Source organism: Medicago sativa, chromosome 4, assembly GCF_051527215.1.
Source record: "Medicago sativa cultivar Bolivia chromosome 4, Bolivia_mono, whole genome shotgun sequence".
NCBI lineage: Eukaryota > Viridiplantae > Streptophyta > Magnoliopsida > Fabales > Fabaceae > Medicago > Medicago sativa.
The window spans coordinates 33,776,795-33,794,562 of NC_140752.1; the positions used below are offsets into that span (position 1 = coordinate 33,776,795).

A 17,768-nucleotide genomic window follows, 5' to 3' on the forward strand; every position below is an offset into this window, starting at 1 on the left:
ATATATCTTAAAACATTTCCATTCTCATCATTGTTCAACTATCAATGTTGTCAACATCTCAAATCATTGATTTTTCAACGTGTTGATATCACGCCTTGGTATACTTCACTAACCATATCAACATAGACAAAATCCTCATAACTCCACTTAGAACTCTTTCGTCCTACCTTTCTGAAACTCGTAAGTACAACTTCAACATCCTCATGGATTTCCTGCAATCATTCCTTACCAGACTTGAGCTCTTCCACTGAAAAGTACTTACTTTTTCAGTCAGCTACACACAATAAATATACATTATTAACATCGATGAAACAATGCCCTTAAGTCCAAAATTCAATACCATAGTGGCAAGTTCCAAATCATGTGTAACAATTCCTTCACAAATTCTCAATCTTGCAAGTGATCATATCTTCCATCTAACACTCATAACGCATCCCGAACCTTGGCGGAGTCCATCACTGTAGTCACTTAAATTTCCTTTTGATTCCAACATTTCCTCAATTCTTAGACTGCCTTTACTATCTTGTCCATGCCGAACACTAACCTGTCGAGTAACTACTTTGTAGACACTACCCTCTTTGCAGATTCTTCAACTTCATACTTTTTGACTCACTGGTCAAAATCCAAAACCATAACCGATTCAAAGTTATGTTGGGTTATTCCTTAAACGTACATGATCTAAACTTCTCCTTTCTTTAACGATTATTGCCATAGCGGAATAATATTATAATTTTCTGATTTCACTTGAGTCGTCAAGACTTATCCAAAGATCATGGAATCCTTTTATCCCAAAAGAATCATCTATTATGCATAGCTTTTGGTTACCATCATAGATACACTTCACCAATTGACGAGCTCACATCTCATAAGCACAACTTCTGGTTACCATGACATATACACTTCTTCAGTCATCGATGAGATTCCATCTTACTCTCATGACCTTCATCCAAAATTAGTTTCCTTATATTCCCAAATTTCAAGTACACACTTTGTCCTGTTACATCTCAAAATATTACTCGGTCCAATCTTGAATTTTGTCGCGTTCTCTTAAACTATTAGGTTCATCTCAAAGCATACCTAACTCCAAAAATTTACTTTATGGCTTTACGTCAAAGTACCGCCGAAATCACACACTTCACTTATCTCACAAACAATTGAAACTCATAACCAAAATCCCAACAATTAACTTGTTCAAGAACAACTCATCTAACCATAAAACTATCTGATAAGTGAAACACCTTGCTCTCGCTCGGTCCTCAAAAATTCTACGAAGATTCACCAATCTCTGGTCTACTTCCACGTAGTCTAAACTCAATCACAACCTACCGAAGTCTAAAGGGGTTGTAACTGCAATCGACTCCATCGTCTTACCACTACCACTATTGCAATCCATTTTACACATGCCTTCTTCAAAGTTTCTCAAACTTTTCTCTCTTTCCATTAGACTCTCCACCAATTGAGTATTCACCGATCTCAACATAACACTCGTGGCTGTCAATCAAGGTAGGTCCTAAACCTTGGTACTGCTCTGAACTCTTCTAAGTAAAAACTTATTGCAAACTTGTCCTCGCCAGACCATTGCATCTAAAGGGATCGGAAACAATCGTCGACCACAATCGACTAATGCTTTAGGTCCTAGCTACTACTCCTACTAAGATGCTAAAACAAATTTCTCCACATCAAGGAATAAACAACTACATAAACATATCATACTTGACCCAAAGCAAAACACAAAGCAAAAAAGGACACCAAGCACTTATGTGTACTAAACCCGACTCTTGATCAGCTTAGGACACCCGACTCACAGCCCTTGAAGTAAATCTACTACCATGCTCTGATACCACAATGTAACAACCCGATTTTCAAAACAAGAGTGCATTTTTTTTTTCTTTTTAAAACAACTCAATGCCATGCATTAAAGGATTCAGGATTGTCTTTAATTTAAAATTAGAGTAAGTAAAACATTTTGAAAGCATTACCAACAATAAAATCTGAATCAAATGTCACATTTTATAAAACAATATTAGGCAATGAGCTTTTACTATCAAATCATGCACTACGGAAGCATAAAATAATGTTCAAGTATTCATTTCTCATGGTAGTATCATTTACAGCGGTGCCCAAACAAAAGAAGTAAAATTACATAAACATAAGATACCACAAGAAAACATCTAAGCTGATCCTTAACTCTGAACTGGGATGACATGGTACAAGATCCCACCAATGGCATCAAGCCTGACTGTCAAACTGCTACACCTCCAAAGCCTTTGCTATTCCCGCAAAGCACACTCCCTATTTGGATATGGGGCAAAGCCCGATCCACGGATTAATGTAAAGGGTCACGATCTAAAAACAACATAATTACAAAAATACTAAAGACATAACATACTAGCATGGTAAATAGCATCAACATAAACATTCCTCAATTAAAATATAATGATGCACAATTATCCTAGCAAATGCAGACTCAATATGAGTGTGACACCTATCACGGGTCGTCACATGAAACTGATTCCGGAATTGAATATCGCCACATTGGCCACCACAGGGGTGTTACATTCAAATGACTCTAGACTTTGAATACCACCACAAAGGCCACCACTAAGGTGTTATCACCACAAAGGCCACCATAGAGGTGTTACATTCAAATGACTCTGAACTTTGAATATCACCACACAGGCCACCACTAAGGTGTTATCACCACAAAGGCCACCATAGAGGTGTTACATTCAAATGACTCTAGGATTGAATATCACCACAAAGGCCACCACTAAGGTGTTATCACCACAAAGGCCACCATAGAGGTGTTACATTCAAATGACTCTAGGATTGAATATCACCACAAAGGTGTTATCACCTCAATATTATCCATTTTGAAACATCTTTTCAAAACCACTAAAAAAATAAGATAAAATGAATTTGACGAATTTTCGACAGAGTCTCCTTTGTGTTTACATCGCATACCAGAGCCTCTGGCTCAGTCAACCTAATACAAATTCACAGACAAAATATTTTCACCACTCAACAGTTCAATCATAAAAATATTCGAACTCTGATAGTGTCAGCAGTCACTTCCAGCGTCAGCTCAGACACATTATTTTCAGAAAATCATAATAAATTCATCCGTTGTCGAAACGTTGCGAACCATAGGTCCATTTCGACCATCTTGACGAGGCGAATCCATTGGTCAACCTCTTTTCACTTTTCAACAGTATTAAAATGACGAAAATACCCCTGAACAGTTCAGTCTTTTCGTCCGGACGACATTTTTCAAAAACTAATCGGTTGAATCAACTCATTTCCTCGTCTAAAACATAGATATCAAATAAAATTTACATTTCAACACTTTTCCAATGACACTAAAATTTTAAAACGAATGGATCGTAAATTTTCTTTCAGATCTATACTCATACGAACTTAACCAACAACATTAATACATAACATCACGCAAGAAAATCAAAACTCGGCACCCTTACCCATAAGATACTCAAAACCGTGATTTAAAAGAGGAAAAACGGGAGGAATACCTCATCTAATGACCGTGAATCACGCGTAGGAAGGTAGGATTCGTCGCTAGCTTCGTTTTGATATCTCGTTTGCGCGATTCGGACAAGGAACGAAGAAGTTACGGCCCCGGAACGGTGGAAGAAAGTGAGGCTGCGGGATTGAGAGAGAAGTGAGGAGAGAGAAGTGTTTTGTGGTTATGAGAAAAAGGTGGTAAGACCTCCTATATATAGTGTTTTAGTTTTGGAAATAAACCGAACCCGGTTCTTGTGGTTTAAGGCATACGTAACTGATAAAGTTCTATATAACTCTGATGAACTTCTAACAGGTCTTAAACATCTTAGAATTTCCTCTTCACTCAAAAACCACTATTCATTCTCTAATATTTTCTTATAGGAACTTTTCTCCACAGGTATAATATTCCTAAATTCCCAAAACGTCATCTCAATGACAAGTAAATTCCTTGAATGAATATTAATGACTCCAAAGGTCCAATAATATTTCATTTGCAGACGAAAACATATTTGATTCTACCCCGAATCACCAAACTCACAAAAATGCTCAAGATTAAGGAAAAACAAAATCTTGACATATCACATAACACAAGTCACAAACATATTCATGCTTAACAAACATTATAAAAATCATACTCAATCACCCAGAATAGAAAAAAAAACAATATATGAGTCAATCCTGGATCTCACATCACTAACTTGCTCTTCAAGTTTCCATTGAAAATAATAGTTTTGGAATCAAAATAATTTTCCGACAAAATGTCATTTATTAACAAAGAAAACATCAGAACAAAATACAAAGCCCTAAATTTAGTCGCAGCTAAATTATGGGTCTTACATTTCAGGTACAACAGTGGTAATATTAGGGTTCGTCTGGTTTGGTTGATTTTTGGTGGTTTTGGGTGAAGGATGATCAATAGTTTCAATAAGGCAACGCCAAGGGAAGGATTCCATTATGATCGGTGAAAAAAAAGTAGAAAAACAAGAAAGGGTAAGAGAGTACCTTGAAAGGAAGAAAGCTAGAAAGGGAAGACAGTGAACAGTGACATATCGCAAGCTAAATCGCCAAATAATTTGCTTTCAATAATTATTTTTATTTAAAAAACTAACAGATATTAAGTTCTTAATACCTCCAATAAACCGAACCCACTTCTTAAAAGAAAAAAATGAACCCTCTTCTTTTCAAGAGATATTGAAGAACGTAATGACTAATAGTCTTTTCTTCCCATTGAGATGCATCACAATTTTTTCAAATATATGTTTGATCTTATAGAAATGTTTAATTTAAGTTATTATAATTATACTCCGCCTTACACGTTTTTAAAAAATAATTCCTCCTTACAATCCATTAAATGAAGTAAAAATTAGAGATTTCAATACAAAAACTTTTTTTGACAGTACTTTTCACTAAAAAAATATTTTTAAACATAATACATAGGACAAGTCATTAAATAATACAGATTATTCATTTTTTTTATAAGCCAAGAGCATAGTGACATAAAAAAGAATAGTGTCCAACTAAGTTGGTATGCTACTCTAATCTATTGCCAATTGCTCATATATATTATTAAAAAAAGTAAAAAATTACATAAAAACCGGGGGACATAAAACTTGACCCAGTCAACAACCCAAACACGCAAAACATAAAAAATAAAAAAATAAAAAATCTACAAAGTGGATCCAACCTTAAACAATCCTAACAAATGATTAATACCAAGCGGGTCTAAGGTTTGAGGAATGAAACGAACAAAGCCACTGAGAGATGCTTGAAAGTGGAGTGGATTCGACCGCCAACACGTTAATTAGCGAATCCACACGCACCAACCATTAACTGCGATGACCAACAACAATTTAATCAACCATTTCTGGCCGACAACAAGCGATCATACAAACGATTATTAACTTGAAAATAACTTCAATTCAGAATAACTCACATAAAATTTAAATTATAATAATTAAATATTTGTAATATCCATTGTTGATTTAAGTTATTTTATTATAAACTTATCTTTTGCAACAAAAAAAAAAAACAAATATATTCACATAGAATAAAGATTGCATCTTGGCAAACAAAGTTTTACCTTAAGGACGAAATTTGTATCTCCATAACCATGAGCTCAATCTATTCTAATCGTACCCAATCGAAATACTTTAGATATTGTTCGTAAGGTCTTGCTCCTTTTGTCCGGTAAACTAAGAGAACGGACATGCATTAGGTGGAAATTCAGACATCCCAACTAGGTTGGCACCTCCGAGAGACCCCCATCTTATACCTCCACACTCATAAATAATATATAGAAGGGGGGGGGACCAAATCGAAACATTCGAATGAGCATAGGAAAGCTTAAAAAGATTAGTATCTAAGGGTAGCAAATACTCAGAAAACCATAACGTCCTAAAAAAAACAACACTAGTAATAGAGGGCATAGCATGGAATCAAACTTATCCTGGAAAGAATTACTCGTTTTAACAATTTGTCGGCATAGCCATTAACTTCAAGATAGACGTAGGGTGATACAAGTTGTAGGCCAAAATGATGGCAATTGTTCCATCAGTTCTGAAGGTTGATAGGGACGATAACAAGATTCTAGAATGTCAATAAAGCACTACATGAGCCACTCTCACAATAAACTCCACCAACCATGTCGACCTGTACTCTATAGCCCAAATGTACCCGTTTATTTCAGAATATAAAATAGATAGGCTGCCCAATTTCTAAGCAAATCAACCCAAAAAAAGTGCCCAAATGATCTCAAAAAAGTCACTTACAAGAAGCATGCGTGCTAATGACCGAGCCTTATGAATTAATCTTGACCCAAGGCGCTGTAGGGGGTTTCCCAATTAACCGTGATAGTATTCTTGTAGCTCCTATGATGGAGAGACATCGAGAAAGAATCCAGAAAGAAAGAATCAGAAGGTAGACAATTTTCTATCGATTTGTTGGCACTCATGGTCATGAAATAATCATTTGGTACTAAGTTGTTGATCCTTAATACCAATTGAATTCATTATAATTTTGTAAAGCTAATTTATCATTAGAAAAGTTATTTTAGTTATATGGGTAACAAAATTTTATATGGTTTTGTTTTTCGTTTGACATGAGAATTTAAACTTTATTCATGTTATGCTTTGAAAAAAATGTTGGAATTTTATAACTATGTCACCTGCACGTGTTACTAGGCTCTTTTTTGGGATAAACAAATGTGATTTTTCTTTATGGAAAATATGAAGCACCTCTCGTATGCTCGGAAGAGCTTATGTTATTCTATATCTTTCGTCTTAAATTTGGAAAGACATGGACAATTGGAACAAAATGATATAAGACTAGTTTGATACAATATTTGAATTATAACTACAATAATGAAGTTTGACTTTAGTAATACTTTATTTTAAAACATAGGTTTATTTTATTTTGCAAGATGTGTTATCTTAGTGGTAAGAGTTTGACATTGTAATCACAAGGGACATGTTTAAAATCCCACTTGTGACAGTCTAAAAATAGTCAAACTTTACCTTTTTTTTAACACAATAAACTATTTTGATTAAAAACTAAAAACTAACCACATTTTAATTTGTTGGATCTTGAATTCCTAATTCAAGTTATCCGGATAATACATGTTATTTTTGTATAAAAAGAAAGGTTATTTTAGACACACCATATATTATATGCACTAATAGACCTCGGAAAAAACAATCTTTTGACGCATTGTTGAATAGGATATACTTGCCACAAGAAATAATAATTTTATGTTTTTTATTAAAAAAAATATTATCCTCAATTAATAATGCAAAAATAAAATAATACTTATATATTATACATAGACATAAAAAGATTGTTTTAATATGTGTATACTATTTAACTATATTACAATTAATTATTTTTTTCTTCGGAAAAACGTTTTAGTAATCATCATAAACTCTTGGAAGAAAATAAATTATTGTAAATGTATGTGATTGAAAATAATAATAAAAATTGTAAAAATAAAATTTATTAGTAAAATAATATTAAAATTTATAAAAAAGGACGATTGATCAAAATACTTTTAAATCTTTTATTAATTATATAATTTATAGGATTAAGAAAGTCAAATAACATATATATTAAAAATAAAAAAGTAGATTAAAGTATTCAAACATTCAACTTAAATTTTATTAACATATTATTATGCAAGTTTATTTATAATAATATTAATATATAAAATAATTAATTTCAATCTTGCCTCTTTTCAAAATCTCATTACTTTTTGATTTGACTAAATTTATAATAAAATATTAAAATTATTCTAAGCACCAAGCCTATAAATTCACTCTTTTGAACACTTCCAAGATATCAATATTACTCCATCACCTCTCTTTAGGCTATTTTGTCTTGCATTTAGACATGGCCAAAGTCATAGTCTTGGTGTTAGCTTTACTTCAAGTGAGTTCTTTGGCAGTTTTTGCTATTGAGGCCAGTACTCACCACCACCATCATCCTCATCACCCACCTACCTCAACCCCTGCTCCTGTTCAACCACCATCTTCTTATGACTTTCATTCTCTTCGTCTAGATCATCTCAAGAAACATCCTCCCCATCACCCATATACCCCAAGAAAGGCCCCTGTTCAGCCACCGTCTCCATCCCCCATTCCATCAAATAGTTTAGATAATCCACAAATTGAACGCCACAAACCTCATCCTCACCACCCACCAACCCATGCTCCTGTTCAACCACCATCTTCTAATGGTATTCATTCTCTTCATCTAGATCATCACAAGAAACATCCTCCCCATCACCCATCTACCCCAAGAAAGGCCCCTATTCAGCCACCGTCTCCGTCCCCCATTCCATCAAATAGTCTAGGTAATCTACAAATTGAACGCCACATACCTCATCCTCACCACCCACCAACGCCAACCCATGCTCCTGTTCAACCACCATCTTCCTATGGTATTCATTCTCTTCGTCTAGATCATCACAAAAATTATCCTCCCCATCACCCATCTACCCCAAGAAAGGCCCCTATTCAGCCACCGTCTCCATCCCCCATTCCATATAATAGTCTAGATCAACCACACATTGAACACCACATACCTCATCCTCATCACCCACCAACCCCAGCCCATGCTCCTGTTCAACCGCCATCTTCCTCCTTTTCTTAGTAAAAACTTTGTTGTGTTTTAAATAATGAGTGATATTAATAAATAAATGATTCTTGTAATATAAAAATTTAAATAATATTATGCTTCTTGGTTTTACTATTATTTTGTTGTCATTAATAGCCATGGTATTTTTTGTTTTGATTTATTTAAAGTTCTATTTCATTGATCTTAAGTTTATGTGTGTGGTATTTAACATTCCCTCTCAAGTCTACAATTACTTTTTCAAATATATGTTTGATCTTATAGAAATGTTTAATTTAAGTTATTATAATTATACTCCGCCTTACACATATTTAAAAAATAATTCCTCCTTACAATCCATTAAATGAAGTAAAAATTCGAGATTTCAATACAAAAACTTTTTTTGACAGTAGTTTTCACTAAACAAATATTTTTAAACATAATACATAGGACAAGTCATTAAATAATACAGATTATTCATTTTTTTTATAAGCCAAGAGCATAGTGACATAAAAAAGAATAGTGTCCAACTAAGTTGGTATGCTACTCTAATCTATTGCCAATTGCTCATATATATTATTAAAAAAATTAAAAAATTACATAAAAACCGGGGGACATAAAACTTGACCCAGTCAACAACCCAAACACGCAAAACATAAAAAATAAAAAATCTACAAAGTGGATCCAACCTTAAACAATCCTAACAAATGATTAATACCAAGCGGGTCTAAAGTTTGAGGAATGACACGAACAAAGCCACTGAGAGATGCTTGAAAGTGGAGTGGATTCGACCGCCAACACGTTAATTAGCGAATCCACGCGCACCGACCATTACCTGCGATGACCAACAACAATTTAATCAACCATTTCTGGCCGACAACAAGCGATCATACAAACGATTATTAACTTGAAAATAACTTCAATTCAGAATAACTCACATAAAATTTAAATTATAATAATTAAATATTTGTAATATCCATTATTGATTTAAGTTATTTTATTATAAACTTATCTTTTGCAACAAAAAAAAAACAAATATATTCACATAGAATAAAGATTGCATCTTGGCAAACAAAGTTTTACCTTAAGGACGAAATTTGTATCTCCATAACCATGAGCTCAATCTATTCTAATCGTACCCAATGGAAATACTTTAGATATTGTTCGTAAGGTCTTGCTCCTTTTGTCCGGTAAACTAAGAGAACGGACATGCATTAGGTGGAAATTTAGACATCCCAACTAGGTTGGCACCTCCGAGAGACCCCCATCTTATACCTCCACACTCCTAAATAATATATAGAGGGGGGGGGGGGGGGGGGACCAAATCGAAACATTCGAATGAGCATAGGAAAGCTTAAAAAGATTAGTATCTAAGGGTAGCAAATACTCAGAAAACCATAACGTCCTAAAAAAACAACACTAGTAATAAAGGGCATAGCATGGAATCAAACTTATCCTAGAAAGAATTACTCGTTTTAACAATTTGTCGGCATAGCCATTAACTTCAAGATAGACGTAGGGTGATACAAGTTGTAGGCCAAAATGATGGCAATTGTTCCATCAGTTCTGAAGGTTGATAGGGACGAAAACAAGATTCTAGAATGTCAATAAAGCACTACATGAGCCACTCTCACAATAAACTCCACCAACCATGTCGACCTGTACTCGATAGCCCAAATGTACTCGTTTATTTCAGAATATAAAATAGATAGGCTGCCCAATTTCTAAGCAAATCAACCCAAAAAAAGTGCCCAAATGATCTCAAAAAAGTCACTTACAAGAAGCATGCGTGCTAATGACCGAGCCTTATGAATTAATCTTGACCCAAGGCGCCGTAGGGGGTTTCCCAATTAACCGTGATAGTATTCTTGTAGCTCCTATGATGGAGAGACATCGAGAAAGAATCCAGAAAGAAAGAATCAGAAGGTAGACAATTTTCTATCGATTTGTTGGCACTCATGGTCATGAAATAATCATTTGGTACTAAGTTGTTGATCCTTAATACCAATTGAATTCATTATAATTTTGTAAAGCTAATTTATCATTAGAAAAGTTATTTTAGTTATATGGGTAACAAAATTTTATATGGTTTTGTTTTTCGTTTGACATGAGAATTTAAACTTTATTCATGTTATGCTTTGAAAAAAATGTTGGAATTTTATAACTATGTCACCTGCACGTGCTACTAGGCTCTTTTTTGGGATAAACAAATGTGATTTTTCTTTATGGAAAATATGAAGCACCTCTCGTATGCTCGGAAGAGCTTATGTTATTCTATATCTTAGTGGTAAGAGTTTGACATTGTAATCACAAGGGACATGTTTAAAATCCCACTTGTGAGAGTCTAAAAATAGTCTAACTTTACCTTTTTTTTTAACACAATAAACTATGTTGATTAAAAACTAAAAACTAACCACATTTTAATTTGTTGGATCTTGAATTCCTAATTCAAGTTATCCGGATAATACATGTTATTTTTGTATAAAAAGAAAGGTTATTTTAAACACACCATATATTATATGCACTAATAGACCTCGGAAAAAACAATCTTTTGAAGCATTGTTGAATAGGATATACTTGCCACAACTATTAATAATTTTATGTTCTTTATTAAAAAAAAAATATTATCCTCAATTAATAATACAAAAATAAAATAATACTTATATATTATACATAGACATAAAAAGATTGTTTTAATATGTGTATACTATTTAACTATATTACAATTAATTATTTTTTTCTTCGGCAAAACGTTTTATTAATCATCATAAACTCTTGGAAGAAAATAAATTATTGTAAATGTATGTGATTGAAAATAATAATAAAAATTGTAAAAATAAAATTTATTAGTAAAATAATATTAAAATTTATAAAAAAGACGATTGATCAAAATAATTTTAAATCTTTTATTAATTATATAATTTATATGATTAAGAAAGTCAAATAACATATATATTAAAAATAAAAAAGTAGATTAAAGTATTCAAACATTCAACTTAAATTTTATGAACATTTTATTATGCAAGTTTATTTATAATAATATTAATATATAAAATAATTAAATTCAATCTTGCCTCTTTTCAAAATCTCATTACTTTTTGATTTGACTAAATTCATAAGATAATATTAAAATTATTCTAAGCACCAAGCCTATAAATTCACTCTTTTGAACACTTCCAAGATATCAATATTACTCCATCACCTCTCTTTAGGCTATTTTGTCTTGCATTTAGCCATGGCCAAAGTCACAGTCTTGGTGTTAGCTTTACTTCAAGTGAGTTCTTTGGCACTTTTTGCTATTGAGGCCAGTACTCACCACCACCATCATCCTCATCACCCACCTACCTCAACCCATGCACCTGTTCAACCACCATCTTCTTATGACTTTCATTCTCTTCGTCTAGATCATCACAAGAAACATCCTCCCCATCACCCATCTACCCCAAGAAAGGCCCCTGTTCAGCCACCGTCTCCATCCCCCATTCCATCAAATAGTTTAGATAATCCACAAATTGAACGCCACAAACCTCATCCTCACCACCCACCAACCCATGCTCCTGTTCAACCACCATCTTCTTATGGTATTCATTCTCTTCATCTAGATCATCACAAGAAACATCCTCCCCATCACCCATCTACCCCAAGAAAGGCCCCTATTCAGCCACCATCTCCGTCCCCGATTCCATCAAATAGTCTAGATAATCTACACATTGAACGCCACATACCTCATCCTCACCACCCACCAACCCCAACCCATGCTCCTGTTCAACCACCATCTTCCTATGGTATTCATTCTCTTCATCTAGATCATCTCAAAAAACATCCTCCCCATCATCCATCTACCCCAAGAAAGGCCCCTGTTCAGCCACCGTCTCCATCCCCCATTCCATACAATAGTCTAGATCAACCACACATTGAACGCCACATACCTCATCCTCATCACCCACCAACCCCAACCCATGCTCCTGTTCAACCGCCATCTTCCTCCTTTTCTTAGTAAAAACTTTGTTGTGTTTTAAATAATGAGTGATATTAATAAATAAATGATTCATGTAATATAAAAATTTAAATAATATTGTGCTTCTTGGTTTTACTATTATTTTGTTTATGTGTGTGGTATTTAACATTCCCTCTCAAGTCTACAATTACTTTTTCAAATATATGTTTGATCTTATAGAAATGTTTAATTTCAGTTATTATAATTATACTCCTCCTTACACGTTTTTAAAAAATAATTCCTCGTTACAATCCATTAAATGAAGTAAAAATCAGAGATTTCAATACAAAATCTTTTTTTGACAGTAGTTTTTCACTAAAAAAATATTTTTAAACATAATACATAGAACAAGTCATTAAATAATACAAATTATTCATTTTTTTATAAGCCAAGAGCATAGTGACATAAAAAAGAATAGTGTCAAACTAAGTTGGTATGCTACTCTAATCTATTGCCAATTGCTCATATATATATTATTAAAAAAAGTAAAAAATTACATAAAAACTGGGGGACATAAAACTTGACCCAGTCAACAACCCAAAAAAGCAAAACATAAAAAATAAAAAAATAAAAAATCTACAAAGTGGATCCAACCTTAAACAATCCTAACAAACGATTAATACCAAGCGGGTCTAAAGTTTGAGGAATGAAACAAACAAAGCCACTGATAGATGCTTGAAAGTGGAGTGGAATCGACCGCTAACACGTTAATTAGTGAATCCACGCGCACCAACCATTAACTGCGATGACCAACAACAATTTAATCAACCATTTCTGGCCGACAAGAAGCGATCATACAAACGATTTTAAATTATAATAATTAAATATTTGTAATATCCATTATTGATTTAAGTTATTTTATTATAAACATATCTTTTGCAACAAAAAAAAAAAACAAATATATTCACATAGAATAAAGATTGCATCTTGGCAAACAAAGTTTTACCTTAAGGACGAAATTTGTATCTCTATAACCATGAGCTCAATCTATTCTAATTGTACCCAATGGAAATACTTTAGATATTGTTCGTAAGGTCTTGCTCCTTTTGTCCGGTAAACTAAGAGAACGGACATGCATTAGGTGGAAATTTAGACATCCCAACTAGGTTGGCACCTCCGAGAGACCCCCATCTTATACCTCCACACTCATAAATAATATATAGAGGGGGGGTGGGAGGGGGGGGGGGGGGGGGACCAAATCGAAACATTCGAATGAGCATAGGAAAGCTTAAAAAGATTACTATCTAAGGGTAGCAAATACTCAGAAAACCATAACGTCCTAAAAAAAACAACACTAGTAATAGAGGGCATAGCATGGAATCAAACTTATCCTGAAAAGAATTACTCGTATTGGCGATTTGTCTGGATAGCCATTAACTTCAAGATAGACGTAGGGTGATACAAGTTGTAGGCCAAAATGATGGCAATTGTTCCATCAGTTCTGAAGGTTGATAGGGACGAAAACAAGATTCTAGAATGTCAGTAAAGCACTACATGAGCCACTCTCACAATAAACTCCACCAACCATGTCGACCTGTACTCGATAGCCCAAATGTACTCGTTTATTTCAGAATATAAAATAGATAGGCTGCCCAATTTCTAAGCAAATCAACCCAAAAAAAGTGCCCAAATGATCTCAAAAAAGTCACTTACAAGAAGCATGCGTGCTAATGACCGAGCCTTATGAATTAATCTTGACCCAAGGCGCCGTAGGGGGTTTCCCAATTAACCGTGATAGTATTCTTGTAGCTCCTATGATGGAGAGACATCGAGAAAGAATCCAGAAAGAAAGAATCAGAAGGTAGACAATTTTCTATCGATTTGTTGGCACTCATGGTCATGAAATAATCATTTGGTACTAAGTTGTTGATCCTTAATACCAATTGAATTCATTATAATTTTGTAAAGCTAATTTATCATTAGAAAAGTTATTTTAGTTATATGGGTAACAAAATTTTATATGGTTTTGTTTTTCGTTTGACATGAGAATTTAAACTTTATTCATGTTATGCTTTGAAAAAAATGTTGGAATTTTATAACTATGTCACCTGCACGTGCTACTAGGCTCTTTTTTGGGATAAACAAATGTGATTTTTCTTTATGGAAAATATGAAGCACCTCTCGTATGCTCGGAAGAGCTTATGTTATTCTATATCTTAGTGGTAAGAGTTTGACATTGTAATCACAAGGGACATGTTTAAAATCCCACTTGTGAGAGTCTAAAAATAGTCGAACTTTACCTTTTTTTTTAACACAATAAACTATGTTGATTAAAAACTAAAAACTAACCACATTTTAATTTGTTGGATCTTGAATTCCTAATTCAAGTTATCCGGATAATACATGTTATTTTTGTATAAAAAGAAAGGTTATTTTAAACACACCATATATTATATGCACTAATAGACCTCGGAAAAAACAATCTTTTGAAGCATTGTTGAATAGGATATACTTGCCACAACTATTAATAATTTTATGTTCTTTATTAAAAAAAAAATATTATCCTCAATTAATAATACAAAAATAAAATAATACTTATATATTATACATAGACATAAAAAGATTGTTTTAATATGTGTATACTATTTAACTATATTACAATTAATTATTTTTTTCTTCGGCAAAACGTTTTATTAATCATCATAAACTCTTGGAAGAAAATAAATTATTGTAAATGTATGTGATTGAAAATAATAATAAAAATTGTAAAAATAAAATTTATTAGTAAAATAATATTAAAATTTATAAAAAAGACGATTGATCAAAATAATTTTAAATCTTTTATTAATTATATAATTTATATGATTAAGAAAGTCAAATAACATATATATTAAAAATAAAAAAGTAGATTAAAGTATTCAAACATTCAACTTAAATTTTATGAACATTTTATTATGCAAGTTTATTTATAATAATATTAATATATAAAATAATTAAATTCAATCTTGCCTCTTTTCAAAATCTCATTACTTTTTGATTTGACTAAATTCATAAGATAATATTAAAATTATTCTAAGCACCAAGCCTATAAATTCACTCTTTTGAACACTTCCAAGATATCAATATTACTCCATCACCTCTCTTTAGGCTATTTTGTCTTGCATTTAGCCATGGCCAAAGTCACAGTCTTGGTGTTAGCTTTACTTCAAGTGAGTTCTTTGGCACTTTTTGCTATTGAGGCCAGTACTCACCACCACCATCATCCTCATCACCCACCTACCTCAACCCATGCACCTGTTCAACCACCATCTTCTTATGACTTTCATTCTCTTCGTCTAGATCATCACAAGAAACATCCTCCCCATCACCCATCTACCCCAAGAAAGGCCCCTGTTCAGCCACCGTCTCCATCCCCCATTCCATCAAATAGTTTAGATAATCCACAAATTGAACGCCACAAACCTCATCCTCACCACCCACCAACCCATGCTCCTGTTCAACCACCATCTTCTTATGGTATTCATTCTCTTCATCTAGATCATCACAAGAAACATCCTCCCCATCACCCATCTACCCCAAGAAAGGCCCCTATTCAGCCACCATCTCCGTCCCCGATTCCATCAAATAGTCTAGATAATCTACACATTGAACGCCACATACCTCATCCTCACCACCCACCAACCCCAACCCATGCTCCTGTTCAACCACCATCTTCCTATGGTATTCATTCTCTTCATCTAGATCATCTCAAAAAACATCCTCCCCATCATCCATCTACCCCAAGAAAGGCCCCTGTTCAGCCACCGTCTCCATCCCCCATTCCATACAATAGTCTAGATCAACCACACATTGAACGCCACATACCTCATCCTCATCACCCACCAACCCCAACCCATGCTCCTGTTCAACCGCCATCTTCCTCCTTTTCTTAGTAAAAACTTTGTTGTGTTTTAAATAATGAGTGATATTAATAAATAAATGATTCTTGTAATATAAAAATTTAAATAATATTGTGCTTCTTGGTTTTACTATTATTTTGTTTATGTGTGTGGTATTTAACATTCCCTCTCAAGTCTACAATTACTTTTTCAAATATATGTTTGATCTTATAGAAATGTTTAATTTCAGTTATTATAATTATACTCCTCCTTACACGTTTTTAAAAAATAATTCCTCGTTACAATCCATTAAATGAAGTAAAAATCAGAGATTTCAATACAAAATCTTTTTTTGACAGTAGTTTTCCACTAAAAAAATATTTTTAAACATAATACATAGAACAAGTCATTAAATAATACAAATTATTCATTTTTTTATAAGCCAAGAGCATAGTGACATAAAAAAGAATAGTGTCAAACTAAGTTGGTATGCTACTCTAATCTATTGCCAATTGCTCATATATATATTATTAAAAAAAGTAAAAAATTACATAAAAACTGGGGGACATAAAACTTGACCCAGTCAACAACCCAAAAAAGCAAAACATAAAAAATAAAAAAATAAAAAATCTACAAAGTGGATCCAACCTTAAACAATCCTAACAAACGATTAATACCAAGCGGGTCTAAAGTTTGAGGAATGAAACAAACAAAGCCACTGATAGATGCTTGAAAGTGGAGTGGAATCGACCGCTAACACGTTAATTAGTGAATCCACGCGCACCAACCATTAACTGCGATGACCAACAACAATTTAATCAACCATTTCTGGCCGACAAGAAGCGATCATACAAACGATTTTAAATTATAATAATTAAATATTTGTAATATCCATTATTGATTTAAGTTATTTTATTATAAACATATCTTTTGCAACAAAAAAAAAACAAATATATTCACATAGAATAAAGATTGCATCTTGGCAAACAAAGTTTTACCTTAAGGACGAAATTTGTATCTCTATAACCATGAGCTCAATCTATTCTAATTGTACCCAATGGAAATACTTTAGATATTGTTCGTAAGGTCTTGCTCCTTTTGTCCGGTAAACTAAGAGAACGGACATGCATTAGGTGGAAATTTAGACATCCCAACTAGGTTGGCACCTCCGAGAGACCCCCATCTTATACCTCCACACTCATAAATAATATATAGAGGGGGGGGGGGGGGGGGGGGACCAAATCGAAACATTCGAATGAGCATAGGAAAGCTTAAAAAGATTAGTATCTAAGGGTAGCAAATACTCAGAAAACCATAACGTCCTAAAAAAA

General features: G+C 33.3%; 1 long non-coding RNA gene across 1 annotated transcript; it reads right to left on the reverse strand.

Moving 5' to 3' along the window:
* Positions 1–1,992: 1,992 nt before the first annotated feature.
* LOC146928909 (uncharacterized) lies at positions 1,993–3,803 on the reverse strand. Its single transcript, XR_015008222.1, has 2 exons — positions 3,528–3,803; positions 1,993–2,292 (listed from the first exon to the last, which is right to left on the reverse strand). It is a non-coding gene; the product is annotated as an uncharacterized LOC146928909 (long non-coding RNA).
* Positions 3,804–17,768: the final 13,965 nt, after the last annotated feature.